Source organism: Drosophila arizonae, chromosome 5 (assembly GCF_054131065.1).
Source record: "Drosophila arizonae isolate 15081-1271.41 chromosome 5, UAZ_ARI_1.0, whole genome shotgun sequence".
In the NCBI taxonomy this organism is placed as follows: Eukaryota; Metazoa; Arthropoda; class Insecta; order Diptera; family Drosophilidae; genus Drosophila; species Drosophila arizonae.
This window is the reverse complement of record NC_142925.1, coordinates 677,255-694,199: the sequence shown is the minus strand read 5'-3', so window position 1 is coordinate 694,199 and position 16,945 is coordinate 677,255. Positions and strand designations below refer to the sequence as shown.

General features: G+C 37.2%; 1 protein-coding gene across 10 annotated transcripts in view; it reads left to right on the top strand.

The window, feature by feature from the left end:
• Positions 1-16,945, top strand: part of LOC108615669 (G protein-coupled receptor dmsr-1) — a 54,888-nt gene that overhangs the window by 1,423 nt on the left and 36,520 nt on the right. For 5 of the 10 annotated variants that reach the window (XM_089470679.1, XM_089470678.1, XM_089470675.1 and 2 more), the window contains exon 3: positions 751-1,140. The exons of 3 other annotated variants lie outside the window; for them this stretch is intronic. The gene's annotated coding sequence lies outside the window, so the exon portion shown is untranslated. Of the gene's footprint in view, positions 1-750; positions 1,141-12,538; positions 12,593-16,945 lie in introns of all 10 variants that reach the window. 2 more of the 10 variants (XM_089470677.1, XM_089470674.1) reach the window with 1 other exon arrangement.

Genomic DNA, 16,945 nt, shown 5'->3' with positions numbered 1-16,945 from the left:
CAGGATATACAGGGTATATAGGGTATATAGGGCATGCAATGTATATAGGGTATACAGGTTATTTTTGTCCTTTATCCCATTCTCACTTTACAACACAGGGAGATGCTCTGCGTCTCTTTCTTATGTGCTTTATTGCTTATCTTTCTTTGCTTACGATTCATAAGATTCTGAGAGGATTTTAGATTGAATTCGTTTTTCTTCTTTCCTCTCCATTTCATTTGCTATACAGGGTATGTTGTAGTTGCTCATTGGCCCACTCTTGAGTGTGTTAGGCTTCTTTAGTTGCTAATCAAGTCGATTTAGGATCTTTGCATTTGCTCCGTTTCCATTTTCTCTCTCTCTGTATCCCCTCTACAGTGCAGGGTATATTTAGTCGTTCGGTTTTTACTCGCCTGTCATTTTTAAGCTTTGCTTATTAATGAAACAAGCCAGCTGTGAATCTGTCTGCATTTGCCCATTTCACATTTGTCCTGTCTCTCCTTTTACCCCTTCCGCATTTTCGCCTTTCCCCTTTTTAGCCTTTTTCCTTTAATTGAACTGAAATATTTTAATTTTAATTACATATTTGTTGCTGCTTTGCTACCAATTTGATCGGCACATGTCTCTGCGTCGCTTTGTTGTTTTCTGTTTATTTAACGAGTTCAATTTGCGCTCTCACTTAATTATTCTAATTCAACAATTTTGCTGGGAATTGAATTGTTTAATGGCTCGGGCTGATGTTGCTTTGCCTCTTTCAATTTTTAATTGCAGGCGGACATGATAAATGGACAGCAACAAAAGCCAATATACCCCATTGCCATTGCCGTAACAGCTCCCATTGCCTCTTCAGCGCCTCCAGCCCTTGGCCTCTCTTGCCCGCTCTTTCGCTCATTGGCTCTGGCTGTAAATTAAACGCCAAAGTCAATACTTAATTGCCTTTGTTGGCCATAAACATTATTGTTTATACTGCGCGCGAGTGTGGGCACATATAAACAGATATTGCGCAAGAGGAAGACACCCAAACAGGCAGAGACAGAGAGAGAGAGAGAGACAGAGCGGAATAGAGAGAAAGAAGCGACGAGGCTCATTCACAGAAATTTCAATTGGAACAAAACAGCGAAGCAGAAAATATATAGAAAAAATTGAAATAAATATCCATAGGTGAGTACAGTACCTGTCTGTTGTATTCAACAATGTACACACACACACAACATACTTAAACATTGATAAACTGACGTATACTTAACGTAAACCAAAGTGTTGCGCATACGCAACGTTAGCCTTGCATTATACTGATGTGTGCTAGAGACAGCGCATGCAGAGCGAGAGAGAGAGAGACAATACATATAGCATACACGCACACACACACACATGCGAATAAGAGCTGAGCATGCCTGACTATACCCTGCAAACTGAGCAATGCTCGAACTGTCAATCAAGCTAGAATTCTTCTTATTTATCTGCAGACAAATGGATACACACATATAGATGCATATACACACATATGTACATGCTGACAGGCTTACACACAATCACACAGCTTACTTAAACTCTGCTAACATGGCGTATGCTTAGCAAGCAACAAAATATTGCTCATACGCCACGTTGCCTTGCATAATATTGCCAACCACACACACAAAAACACACTCAGGGGCAGAACATACGCACACGCACACATGTTAACATGCTAACAATATGTTAGACTGTTTTGGGTCAGGAGTGCACGACTAGAAGATACCCTAAAAGCCCGAGGAGCGCTGCGCTGTCAGTCAAGTTAAACTGCTTTTGTTTCTTGACAAGCCTTCACATCTCCTCACACACAAACACACACACATTGCTAAGCATTCGTTTACTTCCATACAAAGGAATAGCTTGATTGCCAGATAGACGTGCAGAAGTTCAGGGCATAAATATGGCAGTCAAAAGATGCGTAAATTAAGTTATAGCTGCGCGTGGATATTCAGAGTATTCAGTCTTTTTTATCTGCGATGTTGATGGGCGCCACGATAAAAGAATTTGTGCTGCTCTCATTCATTCCCTCAATATTACTGGCTGGCCTCAGATGAGTGCGTCTTGAGAGTGACACATAAATTCGCTTAAAACTAAAGCCGATGATGCACAGCGAACAAAATGGAATCAATTGACCAAAATATTTGATTGAATCTGATAGGAAATATATTCAAGAGAAATTGAATAGTCGAGAGCTGGGATAGGGCTGAGAATGACATTAGACTGCTACTGAGTGATCTATTTCCTGTGTTGAAGTCGAGCAACAAAACATTTGAATTGAGGCTGTCAAAGCTGAAAGACTCTTAAAAGATATACAGGAATACGATTAGTAAATTTCAACAGCTTAGCTCAAGTAGTTCTCGAGATATGCACGTTTAGAGACAGGAACTGACAGTCAGATGGATAGATTTAGTTCCTTAAACTAGTCAACTAAATATAGCATATCAGGTTCGCCTCGCTTTGCGCTATGCAACGTAGTATACTCTCCAATCAATATGCCCCATGTGCCCTCTAGCTATCATCTATTTCCACCAATCAGTATATAATAATATTGCGCATACGCACCGTTCGCCTCGCTTAATATTGAAGAGCTCGGACGCAGTTTGGGTTTTCCATATTGTCTTCTGTTTATTAACGTCCGATTTGCTGGCTGTAATCGAAGTATTATACAATACATTTGGGGTCCATTTAACGGTTTGCTGGATACATTTCGATCATGTTTCGAGCACCCATTGATTTATGAATTCCGATGAATTATGTGCGCCTAGCTACGCAGTCAGCCGGGCAGGACGCCGGGACAGGTGTGGTTAATGCGCGTCCCGCCATTGAAGGTCAGGCTGAGATAGCAATTGAGCACATGCCATAAGCAGCTGGAAAAACCATAAACCGAAGTGGGAGGCGGGGGCGGGGCGAAAAGGGAAATGCGCAAATGTGGAAGTAACGGAATTTGAGAGGTGCCTAGAAACCAGTCGAAAGCCTTTAAGCTATTGTTAAAGCACTTTTATTTTTTCGGTTAAGCTGTTGCAAAGAAATTGAGGGGGCTATGTGAAAGAGCAGAGCGGAGAGAGGAGAGAGGGATTACTGAGTGTTATATGCATAGATAAGCTGGGAGATGGGAAATGTGGTCTATGGTACGTGCAGAAATGGGAGTATTGGATTGTTAAGTAAATAATCTAGATGATTGGGTATATAGACTAATATTGTAGGGAATTGTGAGAGACTATATGTGGAATATGGAAGACCATAAGCTAGAGATTTAGATAACTAAGTTTAGAGACTCAGGTTACTATTGAAGGCTATATCTAGGAAAATATAAAATTTTATTATATTACATAAAAGTCATTATGCGGCAGTAGATGGAAAATATATTAGTTAACTACAGCCAACTTATTAGCTCGTCAAGAGCATCGGAGAGAGATATTTCCAAGAGTCAAGTTAAAATTTGAGCAAAACCCACAACAAGGAACCAATCAAATGTATTGAGAGCATATAATTTTGTGTGTACGAAAATGAGCTCAAGGTCATTCCCAACAGAGCTCAAAGCATTCTGCTGAAGCAGCAACAAGTTGGACCTGAGCGAGCGGAAGAGTTGCAAGCGGTCAGTTTTCGAGCAACTGCATCGCTTCAATTCGGGTGACTGCATATTTTCCAGCAGAGCAAGCTGGGAAGTCTTTAAGGTTTACTTGAGCGGAAGTGCAAACGAGAATTTGAGCAATCGATTGGTCGACAGTTCGGAATTTAATATCAGGATGAGCTGAGAAAAGATGATGGCCACGCGAGGGGAAGGGACAAACTCTGAATTCAAAGCTAAAAAATACCTGTCTCTCGATGCTGAATAAATGCCACTGAGTGGGTCAGAATACCACAAGCCACATTCCCACAGGCAAACAATTGGCAACTCAAGTTTTGGGATAATCTACTAAAAATCAATGACAATTATTAAAGATAAAAAAAAAATAAAATATAAATGTTCAGCTGATCTCTTATATTTAATATGTTTCGCATTATATTATGTAATTGATGAAGCGGAAACTAGTTGAGAATTCTATGAAGGCGAGAGAGAGAGAGAGAGCGAGAGAGAGAGAGGAGAAAATGAAAGCAATTACCAAGTGCAATATTTGATTTGTATATATGTCAATTGATATTGTGGAGGCATTCATGTTCGAGTGAATTATGAATAAGTAAAAGTGGGCAGTCTTATGGACTCTCCACTCTCTTCACTCTCGATTTATGTCTCACTGAATGAACACATGCACAAGCCTCGTATCAGATCCAGGCAAGAGTTACACTAAGCCGAAAATATTTCTGTTTGCAGTTCAGTTGGTCAAATTGGATCCAATCAGAAACAGTGAAATGCCTCTTGTTTACGGCTAGCAGCTTAGAAATTATTTGTTGTGCTTGCCTGTGTGTATGTGTGTGTGTGTGGGTGTGAGTGTGAGTGCGCTCGTACCATATGTATATAGCCGGAAGCACTGTATCCGGTCAGAATGGAAACAAGGAAAACCACAAAGGCAATGGAGGAAACTGGATTCAGTTTGGCTTTAAGTCTTTACATGAAGTGTGTGATAAGTGTGTGTGTGCGTGTGTGTGTTTGCTTACTAGCTTGTCCAGCCAGGACATCAAAGAGAGTAAATGGCAAACGAAAATAGATCGAAATCAGAAATTGGAAACTTTTCACTGAGAATAACCAAAATACCTAATGCAATATAAGAGCTCTGTAAATATATGCCAAAGGCAGTGGGGGGTGGGGCGAGAGGGCGGCGCATGACACTCAGCTGGACATTTTTTAATATATGCCAAAGTAAGAGGACGTCGCTTTATTAAAAAATACAACGACAACAACAACAACAGCAGAGGAAATAGTAAAGAAGCAGAGAAACTCGTAAAATACACAAAGATAAAAAGCGAAAAAGAATTGAGCAGCTGCGCGCTGCATGAACTTGGCCTCACTTCATTATGGCAAATTACTATGGCGAGTCTTTATTAAATATATATGTATGTATATATATATGATTTGGTAGCCACTCCGTACTTAGCCTGACCTGCCCCCCATTTAGGCCACGCCCCTGTCCGCACTTAGCCTTATTTATGTGCGTTTACTGTTGCTGGACATGAGCCGCAATTTATTTGGATTGTATGCCAGCTAATTAGCTGTCGGAGCCATCCCTCATTTAACCTGATTGGCAAGCGGGCACACGCACAGACAGAGAGAGAGAGAGAGAGAGATAGAGAGAGAGGGGGATAGTGTGAGAGAGAGAGAGAGAGAGGGAGGACACATATAGGCCTGTGCTGGATAATTGACAAAAATTCCAATTACCTGTTTATATTTGTATATATGTACATATACATAAATATACTTCCAAATTTTGGCTAGAGAGTTATACCTATGTATGTCTACACATACATATAAATAGGACCCGTTCGAGCGCAACTGCAAATTTGTGAAAGAGCGCAGTTGATATTTTAAGCTCTGCCTCGATATGCTACGAACATAAGAATTCAGGGTATATAGGGCTATGTGAAATTCTATGTGGAATGCAGTAGAAGGTTCTTGATTACTAGCATGAGGCTGATGCAGATGAGGTTTAGACTGATTGGAGCAGCTGATCTGCTTAGGGTGAGGATATCTGATTGTCGTTCACTCCCGATTATTAAGAATTTGAAATCAACTTTTATAGTCAAAAACTTAATTCTATGCAATTTTCTTATTAGTTACAGGGTATTTCGACAGTCGAGCAGAATTTTCACTGGTAGTTTGATGTTAAATGTTAATAGCATTATGAATCACGTTTTATTTATGTCTAAATTTCACAGAGCTCGAATTTCCAATTTATTAGAGAACGTCTTATCCGATTACGTCAATCGATGCGTGTAATGCGATGTGGCATAAAAGTGGGCGGAAGAAGATGTGGAGACGGGGGCTGTAAGTGAATGGGAAAGCGAAAGGGAAGCAGCAAAAAGGATTGTGAATCGTAAAAAGAGAGATAACTAGATTCCTTTGGTTTAATTAGGCAAATTTTGTGGGCATTTAATCTTCTGGTCTTTGGTCGCTTCGAATGCTTTGCGTTTCGTCTGTGAATGTTTTTTATGCTTGTCACTAGAAACAGGCAACAATAAAGATGACACAGACCTCTCTGGGTCTCTCTCTCTCTCTCTCTCTGACACACACACTCTCTGGCATATTTCATTATTAATTTTAATTAAAAAGCCGCCGACTTCAGCTTGGTTCAACAAAATTTCATTTTGTGGCCCAACGTGTTGATGCTTAACAACAGGCAACACCCAGCACTGGCAATGCGAGAAACAGACATAAACAGACAAACAAATAATAAAAGAACATTTTCCACAAGTCGCCAGCAGATGTCTTCAAGTACACTTGGCGAAACCAGGGTGAAGTTGAAGCCTTCAGTGGAAGTTTACTTTAAATTCAAATTGCTAAAGTTGTTAATGAAGTTGATTTTAGTTTTTTGACGGTTTAACCGAATCTGTGAAGGGTTCCCCTTTCGCTTAACTTGATTCAGCCAGAACCCACTGCAATATTTATGGGGAGCTGTTGGGATAAAAAAACTCTTCATCAGGGTAAAATTTTGTCTCTTTATCATAGCAACTTTTGAAGTTTGCTTAAGCTTGAAGAAACTATCTACATATTTATCTGCTTAGAGAGAGAGAGAGAGAGAGATAGAGAGAGAGATAGAGAGAGAGAGATAGAGATAGAGAGAGAGAGAGAGAGAGATAGAGATAGAGAGAGATTGCTCCAATAGCACTTATCATATGCACTTATCTTATATACATTATTCTTAAATAGAATGGCTTAAAATAGCTTTAAGTGTAATACAAATTATGAAATGCACATGTCCTGCTTCTGTGTTAAGCCTAAATTATGCTTCAATTAAGGAAATAATTGCTTGTGCGAGGGTTGCCTTTTACTTTGCGAAAACATGGTAAACAAAAAATAATAATGAAAATGGCTTCACTGTTCTTCCACATATTTCTTGTAGAAGTCAATCTACTTCAAATTTCCAAATTACTTTTTCCACTCAGCTGTGAATACCTCTAAAAAGAAAGGGTATTTCAAGGGCTTCAGCTCCTGCTGCAGACGTTGAAATCGCAGTCTGCGATGCCAAAGCAGAGCTCTGGCTCGCTCTTGCCTGAGGGGATTAGGCATCAGTAGACTTTAGATTTATCTAGATTATCATAATTTCATAAAACTCTTTTCGATTAAAAATGGAATATTATAATTATTAATTTTATGTCGGAATACGTTTAATCAAATTAGGTAGAATTATATTTTAATTTCAAATGGGTTTCAGCAGAGTTGTAGAGGATTTTAGAATATGTTAATATTAATAAATATATACACACTGTTGCTACAAATTTATGTTAAATTATTTTAACTATTTATTTTTTTTCAGACATAGACCAAATTCAATTTTGCACTTTTACAAATGCGTCAAGAGTAAATTGAAAAAGTTGCGCATTTTTATGCATGGTTTGGCTTTATGTTTAACTTTTATGCCAAAAATGTTGGATGCAAAATGTAAAAGTAAAAATAATGTTCCCAAAATATTTTGTATATAAATGTATGAGATTTCAGTCACTTGCCTCATGCCACATGCCTCGCCGAGCTTCTGATTTTAATTTGCGTTTAAATCTGCTTCTGATTGAACGCTGAAATTGATTTAAATTATTTATTTCATATACGCATTCAATTATTTTTACCTACAACTAATAATTTCGTATTGCTTTTACTTAGTTGGTCTTTAAACTAAACCAATTTTGATAAAGGTTCAGTTTTATATTATACTGAATGCAGCATTTAAAAATATAGAAAAGTAAAGTAAAGAAATATTTATTTTAGAGAGATTTCTAGTGAAAAAATATGCAAACAATTTCCCTAGGCACAACGCTGGGGAAATGTTGTGCTAAAAATATTAATACATGAATTTTTTAGAAAAATTTAAATTTTCATTCAATTATCAGAATTTTCTACTTTGCTAACTCTGTTAAATCTCAAAGGACTCGCATGAAACCTGCATTTGTATGCATGATTTGATGTTCATTTTTATTCTATGCCTAAAACTGAATAATTCATTTTTCATTTTTGTTCCAAGTTTATGCAAAAAGTGAATTTTCTATATTTGAATTTGAATATGAGCAAAGGCATGCAATAGATCAGACAAGTCACAGAGGAAGCACTCACTTGTCTCTTAGTGTATTCCTTTCCAGCCACACACACACACACAAGAGCATCTATGTATATATATGTATGTGCGAATTTGTTGCCCCTTTGAGTTATGTGCTTTATGCTTTTTGGCTGTCTGAGTTTATGGCCATTGGTTCGCCACTTGGCCATGTTTCACTTAGTGGCAGCGCAAAGCTTTTCTGTTGTTCTTTTTCTGCTTTCGACTCTTCAATAAATAACAGACAATTCCTTTCAGCCCAGCCAAATGTCTGCTGCCTGCCTACCGGCCTTCTGGAAACGTGAGTTTATGTAAATGCTCTCAGATTTTCCGTTTTCGTCCCACTGGCCACTCGAATAAAAGAAAAATAATAAAACCAGCGTAAACAAAAAAGTGAAAGTGATATAGTTGAGAGTTGCTTGATTAGAAGATTGCTGAAGGTAGAAGAAATATTCTGAAAGGAAACGGGCGAGATGCTGTCTGAAATGTAGAGAATTCCACGAATGCAATATATATTTATTTCCATTTGCTTAGCAAAATAAATTCATTCATTCAAGTTTGTGCGAGTTGAATGTAAAATTGGACAACAGTTGAGCAGTCATACAAATACCGAGGAACTCTATAAATAGTGAGTGAGTAGTGGAATCACATATATAAATTATTCTACTCTCTTGGTTCTAAAAGAAATATCGAATGCTGAAGATAATACAAATTGAAGATCATATCGATCATATTTTCTTTACAATTAAAGCTTCTTCAGCGTTTCTTCAGCAACATTCATTCAATCGATATATATCGGTGTACTTTTCTTATTTTTAAATCCATAACAACTTTGTAAAATGCTCTGGTTTATTGGCTTTAATATCATTGCTTTCAAACCGATGTTTATCGATTTATTTAGATTAGAAATATGTGAGCTGCCTTTGATTACACTTTCGCCTCATTCTCTTCTAATTCACCATTCAGTTCATGTTATGCTATTTCCATGCTGGCTTCGAGTGTGCAAGGCGATTACCAATATTTATCGACATGAAACCCAATAATATATTTATGAAGATATATCAACCTTTTTTTTTGCTAGCTTAAGCCAGCATTTGGACAAAGCCTCACAATTCCAACTTCTTCGTTTTCCCCACCTCAGCAGTAAATATACAATTGTTTACCAGATTGCAACTCTGGAATTTCAATTAATTCTTGCATTGGAGTATTCCGGCTTCCCTTATTACTTTCTGTCTCTAAATTCGAGCTGTGAATTGAATTTTGGTTACTTTGTGGCTCGAGCTATGCCTTTTTGGCTTTGTATCTGACATTTCATTGGCTGACTACGCAACGTCCATTAATGTTGAGTGCCTGAGCCTAATGTTGAGTTGTAATAAATTTGGCATTAGGCTCACTAAATAATTAAATGAGCTTCCATTACGTTCCATTGATGATAAAGGTGTGCTTGCGCTTGTATATATCCATTTATGTATGTATATATGCGGCTATCTGTGCAAAGGTATTTGTATTCGCATTTCATTTGGGTTTCAACGAGCTTTCAGCATATTTTCCTTTCGCTGAAAATCTGTTTTACTCTTAATTTGCGCGGTGGGCGTAAGGTAAGCGTTCACTTCATTTAATCTTTGACCCAAATTTTCCCGAGAAATTTCGGAATTATTTTTTTAAGTTCTGCGAAAATGAGTTAAGTTCCATAAACAATTATGTTTAAATACTTTCAGACTGTTAGCCCTTTGAATTTATAATTATTAATTACGTGTTGTTTGGAATCCTAATGTGTTAATAATTTCATATGAAATTTGAGCTTAAGGTCAATCAGATCAATCATAATATTAAGTTCGTCTGTTAATCAAGCAGCTAATGAAGGAATATACTCAATGAGCCACCCAGCAAATTATGTATAAATTGAATCAATATTTGGAGTGCACTTTTCAATCATTCAGTTAGCCTGGTTCCTCAGTCATACCTCAGACTTTTATATGAAATGATGTTCTCTTGAGCCCCATTTAGAGTGCGTTCAACTGAAGTAAAAGCTCTCATATATTTATATCAATGCAAAGTCTAAAAAATTCTGCTCGAATGGGCATTAGACGGCAATCAAATGACTTGACAAAACTGAATTTAAAGTCAGTTCCAAGTGCTCGGCCAAGAGGATGCCATTAGCGTTTGAGATCGTCATTAGTCAAGCGAGAAGAGAAATGGACTTGTGTCACGCGTAAAGCCACTTGATTGGCCTCCATTTTGCGGCGTGCGTGGGTCAAGGACGCTGTCTCACGACTGCGTTTCATGACAAACAACAGAATAAAAGCCTCAAATTACGCATACGCCGCGTGATACGCAGACCCTCATCAATTTACAACTGTCAATGCTCATTAACACATTTGACAAAAAGAGAGAGTGTGACAGTGAGAAAGAGAGGGCGAGAGACAGAGCTAGAGTGTATGAAAAATAGTGCTTACTATTTGGCGCAACCCTTGAGGCCTCCGAGCTTTATTAGGTGAGCCTAACATGTGTCCAAAATCATTTATGAGCTGGCGCCTAGAATACGTGTTTCACTTCACATAAATTGCGGACGTGACCAAAATTTCCGAATTTACTTTCTGTTTTAAGCCGCTTTAAACGTCGTCGTAAAGCAAGTAAAACATATGTAGCAGGCAATGCCTGACTAGCAGATACCCTGATCAGGTGTTGCTAATACATAGTATGAGATATAGCTGTAGCATATACATATAGATATAGATATAGCATTTCGAGTCAAGTTCATATTCATATCTCTTACTCTTATAAACCTATTTTCATATCAGTACTCAAAGGGATGCATATATTAATTATACATTTTTAACTTATACTCGATACTTCTACATTATTTGTGCCTCTGAGTTGATGCCTCTGAGTTATGCAAAACAATAGAACTAAGCGAATTTTAATTTATCTTATGTTCTTTGATATACCCGTCTATTAATCCTATCCTCAACTCTTGTAATGATCTACTCTTATACTCTTATATTTGTATACTCTTATACTTGAATATTCTGATGCTCATGCTCTTATTAATTTATCTTGTGCTCTTTAATATGAAGTTCTACAATTCTTGTCTTCTGCTCTTCTAATCTTTTTTTTCACTTTCACTCTTATATTCTGGTACTCATACTCTTACACTTCTATATTCGTATGCTTAGTCGTACTACTATTTACATAAACCCAGCTGTACACACACATAAATCAACAGATATTAACTAGTATACCCTATTTGACCCATTCGCAGTTGGTATCATAGGGCACTAAAAGCATATAAACATTTCTGCCTAGTGCAGCATTTGTTTGCTCAAGTCACAAGTTAAATGGGCGCGCTTTAAGGATCAGCGGCAAATCAAATTGATATACGACTGTGGGGCACGTGCTCCGGGAACGAAAATAAAAAGAAGTAAAAAGTCCACTCTAATTGTAGCGCAAGCTGGGACCTGCGAGCTGTGACCTGTGCGAACAGCAGCCGGGAGTAAGTTTCAATGAAGATAAATTGTGGCTAAAGAAATTTGCCTAAACGACGCCGAGAGCCCGGCGAGGCAACAATAAATGGCTGCAAAGGCTCAGTAAACAGCGATTTATAATTAAATTGAATCGAATGGAATTTCGAGCTATGCTTCAAATCCTTTGAACTACGAAATGTAATTGATTTAGCACTGGCACATACATAGGGTCCCCCTTCTAATTATATGGCAAGCATGCTAAGCTCTCATATAGAGAGTGCAAAGCCACCTCGAGGCAATGCTTGGGGAACATAGCACAGCACAGCAGAGCAGAGCACAGCAGAGCAGAGCACAGCAGAGCAGAGCACAGCAAATCCCAAGCTTCTACTTCCTAGATTTCATCTACCCAGTTCACTTAGCCTTGGCATCTTCCACAGTTTGATTAAGCCAAGACTTACCAGGGAATAGTAGAGCACAAGGAAAATGAGGAGATGGAAACGAGGCAGGTTTATGCGCTTAACTGCAACAGGTTATTCGCTTCTCCAGCCATTCAGCAGTAAATTTTCCATTCAAGCATTCAAGATATTCTTCAGGAAGCAATTGAGCGATTGCTCCACAAGTTAAAGTGCTATGATTTAAATAACCGAATTACTTTAGGATTAACGGACTCTGTCTTTACGGTTTGTTTTGGCTTTTCATGTAATGTATTTTGTATTAATTTCTTAGTTTTGTATATGAAGGTCATAAGGAGTGTATAGAGTATCGGTAAGTATAGTAGTAAATCAAAAGCATTCTAAGTTCTTTCCATATACTTCCATATACTTCCAGTCCAGAAAGCAATCTGTGAATTTCCCAGGGCATCTCGTAATCGTGTTTTAGTAATGAATTTTTATATACTTATTTCAGGATTTGTTCCTTCCCCGCATTTGACTTTTCGACATAGAAACCTACGTCATACGGGTATGTTTTTTTAGTTTTTTTTACAGAGGGTATCTGGCTAGTCTATACACGATTTCAAATCGGATTGTCCGTTCAGTTGCTGACTTTGCGTTCTCATTTATTATTGTGGAAATGTCATTATAGATATGCGGCGGGAGCAGCTGTTGGGACTTGACTGTTGCTGCTAGCCAGGGACAACAGCAGCAACGACAGCAGCAACAACAGCAACAATAATACCAGTAACAACAATAGCAATGCGTGTAACAACACCTGCAATGTTGTCCTGGTAATTCCGCAGCTTATGGCATCCATTAAATACAACCTCCGTCCATTTGTCTATTCGCAACAATTTGCTGAGCTGGACAGCTTTTCATGCTTTTTGCTTTATGCTGTCATTGTTGTTGCCGCTGGTGTTTTTGTTGTTGCCCGTCTTATTCCTCTTACAGTTGTTTTAGTTAGCATTACCTGTAAAAAAACAAAAAACAGGCACGTGTCTGGAATTTAGGCGCGCTGCTATACTCTATCCTAGAGCTGGAACTGGAGAGACGCGCATTAAATTAATTTTTTGTTGTTTTTTAAATCAAAATTGTTGAGAGAGCCTCCGTCTGGCAATTAACCGAAGCACGTTCCCCGTATTTAGATTGTATACATCTAATATTTGTGCTATTTGAGTGGATACTAAACCAATATTAGCTCGAGTTCCCAGAAACGAAGATTTGCCTCCTTAAAATGTTCTTAAACATGAGAAAGCTTTGCATTGATTTCAAAGATACTCTGAGATATTGATGTAGCCTATTTGAACTATGGAATGTGAGACATTTCATTGGAAACTGCGAGGGATAGGGTTAATATAAATCCATAAAGTATATATATTCTTGGTCGATATAACGAGCTTAGTCTTTCTAGCTATCTCCTAGTATCTTCTCGTCAATAATAATTATTTTTAGCTAGTTCATTTGATCTAGATTATCTGACAATTACCTAAAGTGTCTCACTGCCTACAAAAATTCTTCCAAATCAGATTTCTGTACTACATTTATTATTCAATATCCATTCCATGTCGTATTTATGTATATAAAGTATGTCACATACTTTCCACAGTTTTTCCACCGTCGCAAATACCAAAGATTGACTATTGAATACCAATTATAGTTGTTGGCCCATAAAAGTTTTTCTTGTCTGCTTCTCAGATACTTTAACCGAACTTAGATTTCATTAAACTCTTTAATATTTCAAGATATACATATGCATTCAAAACACCTCATTAAGTCTCAACTATTTGCTAGGGTATATGTAATAGCACTCAAAATATTAACTAGCTGCAAACATGTAGGAATCCCCATTTCATGTTTGTTTTCACTTGTTTACTTTTATGACCTTTGGGTCTTTGGCTAAAACTTGGCTAAAAGAGCCATGGACATTTGCTAATGCTCGTTCCGTAAAGGAAAGGAGGGTATATTGATTTTGTGTTGCTAGAAAGAAACCTATAGAAAAAGGTAGAGGAATAATAATAGAAAAATTAGATAATAAATATGGGAAAGTAGATAAATAAAGGACTGACAGGAGATGGAAGAGAAGTCGATACCCAAGTCCATTCGAGGGCTGAGCGGGTATTATGTAGTCTGCTATGTCCAGCTACAGTGTGTTTACATCTGTTACTTTATATGTTTGACAGCTCGACAGTCAAATATACGTTTGCGTTTTATTTGGCTTTCGTAGAATGGAACAAATATTTGGCGTGCTTTTAATTATGTTTGGAGCTACGCAGTTCTGATTGTCATCCGTTGCCAGCAGGAGATCCCAATCTCGTTTACATATAACTCCGCAAACTCTGTGAAAATGTTTCGTTGCTTTGTTTCCGCTACTCACTCTCCCCTTCTCCCTTCCTCCGTCTCCCACTTTTTTCCTTTCTAATATGATTTGGCATTGTTATTGACAATTATTTGTGTGGTTTTCCTTTCGTACCTTGGCTGCCTGTGTGGCACGGAGTGCAGGCGTTGCCAATTGACAGCGATTAATATACGTCACAGCTGTGGGCAGCCATTTGCCTTGAGCCCGAGTTGAATTCGATTAATTTTCCTCTGATTCCGTATTGTACATAAAGCAGGGAACATTCTTTGCACAGGGCTTTGACTTGTCTAAATTAATCAAAATTTGTGTTAGTTTCCGTGTGACATTTCGCACTTTCATCTCGTTTCCTATTTGATGAGGGTCCTGACATTCCCTGAAAACTTTCAACAAGCCAACGGCTATTCGATGAACTTTTCAGACTGAGGCATACTCCGGTCTGCCTCTCGCTTTGCTCACGTTTGCTAAGCACTAATAAATTTAGCTTTTCATGTCCTTTCAAATTAGTTTGATTTAAATTACAAATTTCATTTAGCTGAGAAGTGTATAGAAGTTTGGCCTTTTGTAATAAGTTCTTTACTAAGATTAAGTATTTTTTAATTTATTAATTTTGTGGATCTTTTATGTTCATATTCAATTTACTCCAGTTCCGATCCAGTTTCACGTTTCAGTTATACTTCTGTACTTCTTCAAATTGACTGTGACAAAAGCCATTGAAATCAACAACTATTTTTTAATGTCAGGGTATACACTACATTTCATTAAATGTTTGTGCCTCAGGCCAAACGTGAACTTTGCCAATTTGTTTGACCATATTTTCAGGCAGTTGAACTTCAGATTTCGTCGCGTCTATAATGAGGGAGACAAAATGAGCGAGAGAGAGAGAGAGAGAGTGAGATAGGCAAAGTAGCGAGCAGCTGCGGGCAAATCTCATTACAACTTTAATAATTTGTATCTGGGGCAATTAATTAAGTAAATATGTAAAAGTTGCCGAACGCACTTTTAATGACAGTTCATGCCACATGCCACATGCCACATTCCTCATGCCAAGTGCTTTACGCTTTGGCACTTTGTAGCATTTGCTTTTTTATTTGTCTGCCGAAAAATGTAAAATGAAAAGTTAAATGCCACAGGTCAAAAACTTGTTGAGAATGCAAATAAAGGTTGAAACAAAGCGAAAACCTTTAATTCCCCAAAAGACATTCTAATTGGAATTGCGTATAATGAGGCGAAAATCGGACTGCACGCTTAAATGTCATTCCAATCTTAAATATACAATATTTATTCTGTCCACACATTTTGACAGGGATATTCTTATTGGACTGCTGAATGTTACAGCAGATGTTAAGCCCTAACATACACGTATGCCAATAAGAATTTAATACTTTTTGATGCTTTTATGAGCCGGTTGCGGTTTATTATACATAAATATATTCCAGTTGGCATTTTTTGGTTTTATTAAACGTAAAATATATAATCTTATGCTTTTCAAAGACATAAAGAGAATGTAAAGTAGATTTGTGTTCCAATTAGAATATCGTATATTCGAGTTACATGGAGAAATACTTCGATTGAAATTTCTTGCATTTTGTTGATTAATTTCATGCATTACAAGCATATCACTTCTAAATGAAAATAAAGAAAATATGTCAACAAGAATTCCTGCCAAAATGTAATTCCAATAGGAATTAATTCCTTTTGTTTTGCTTTGTGCTTTCTTGAATTTAAATCTCTTCTTGGAAAACTGTAAAGATAACGTTTGAATGTGACATTCAATATTCCAATTAGAATATCGTATATTACAAATAAATAATTGTCTCAGAATAAGACTGTGTTACACTTCGTTTGTTTAATTGTACTTCATTGAATTTAAATTCGACTATCGTTAATTCAGGCAATTTGTTCCACTGCAATTTCTTATACATATATGGAATTAGAATATCGTAAGGCGTGATATATAAATAAAATTCCAATTATATTTTTTTGCGTATGTGAAAGCGTAAATTTGGAATTTTATTTAAGCTCTTCCAATTGGAAATTCTGCGAATTAAGATTTCGATGCCTGTTGTGACAGCCGAAGCAAATAATCAAAAAAAATATATAATAAACACACATGTAAGCCTACAGCTCAATTAAAAGCGAGAGCGAGAATGAGGAAGAGCGAGTGTGAGAGCGAGAGAGAGTGAGTGGGCAATTACGAAATTTCATTCGCTCAAAGCGAGAAATTAATTTTTCATCAATTCCCAATTTGCTGCAGCCGAAGAATGTGGAGGAAAAAATTAAAATATTTCAAAAATTGTTTTGTAAACAGAGAGCAAGAGATGTTTCATATTCTTGAATATTTGCTAAATATAAATATGTTTGTATGTATAGATACACAATATTTTTTCCAATACATATATACATGTCTATATAGATATATTGCCACACGTAAAACATTTTAAATGAAAACTGAAAAAAAAAAAATTTCACAAGTTTTTAACACGTTTAAAATTTCCTTTCTAATTTTGTTGTGCTGTTTGCGCT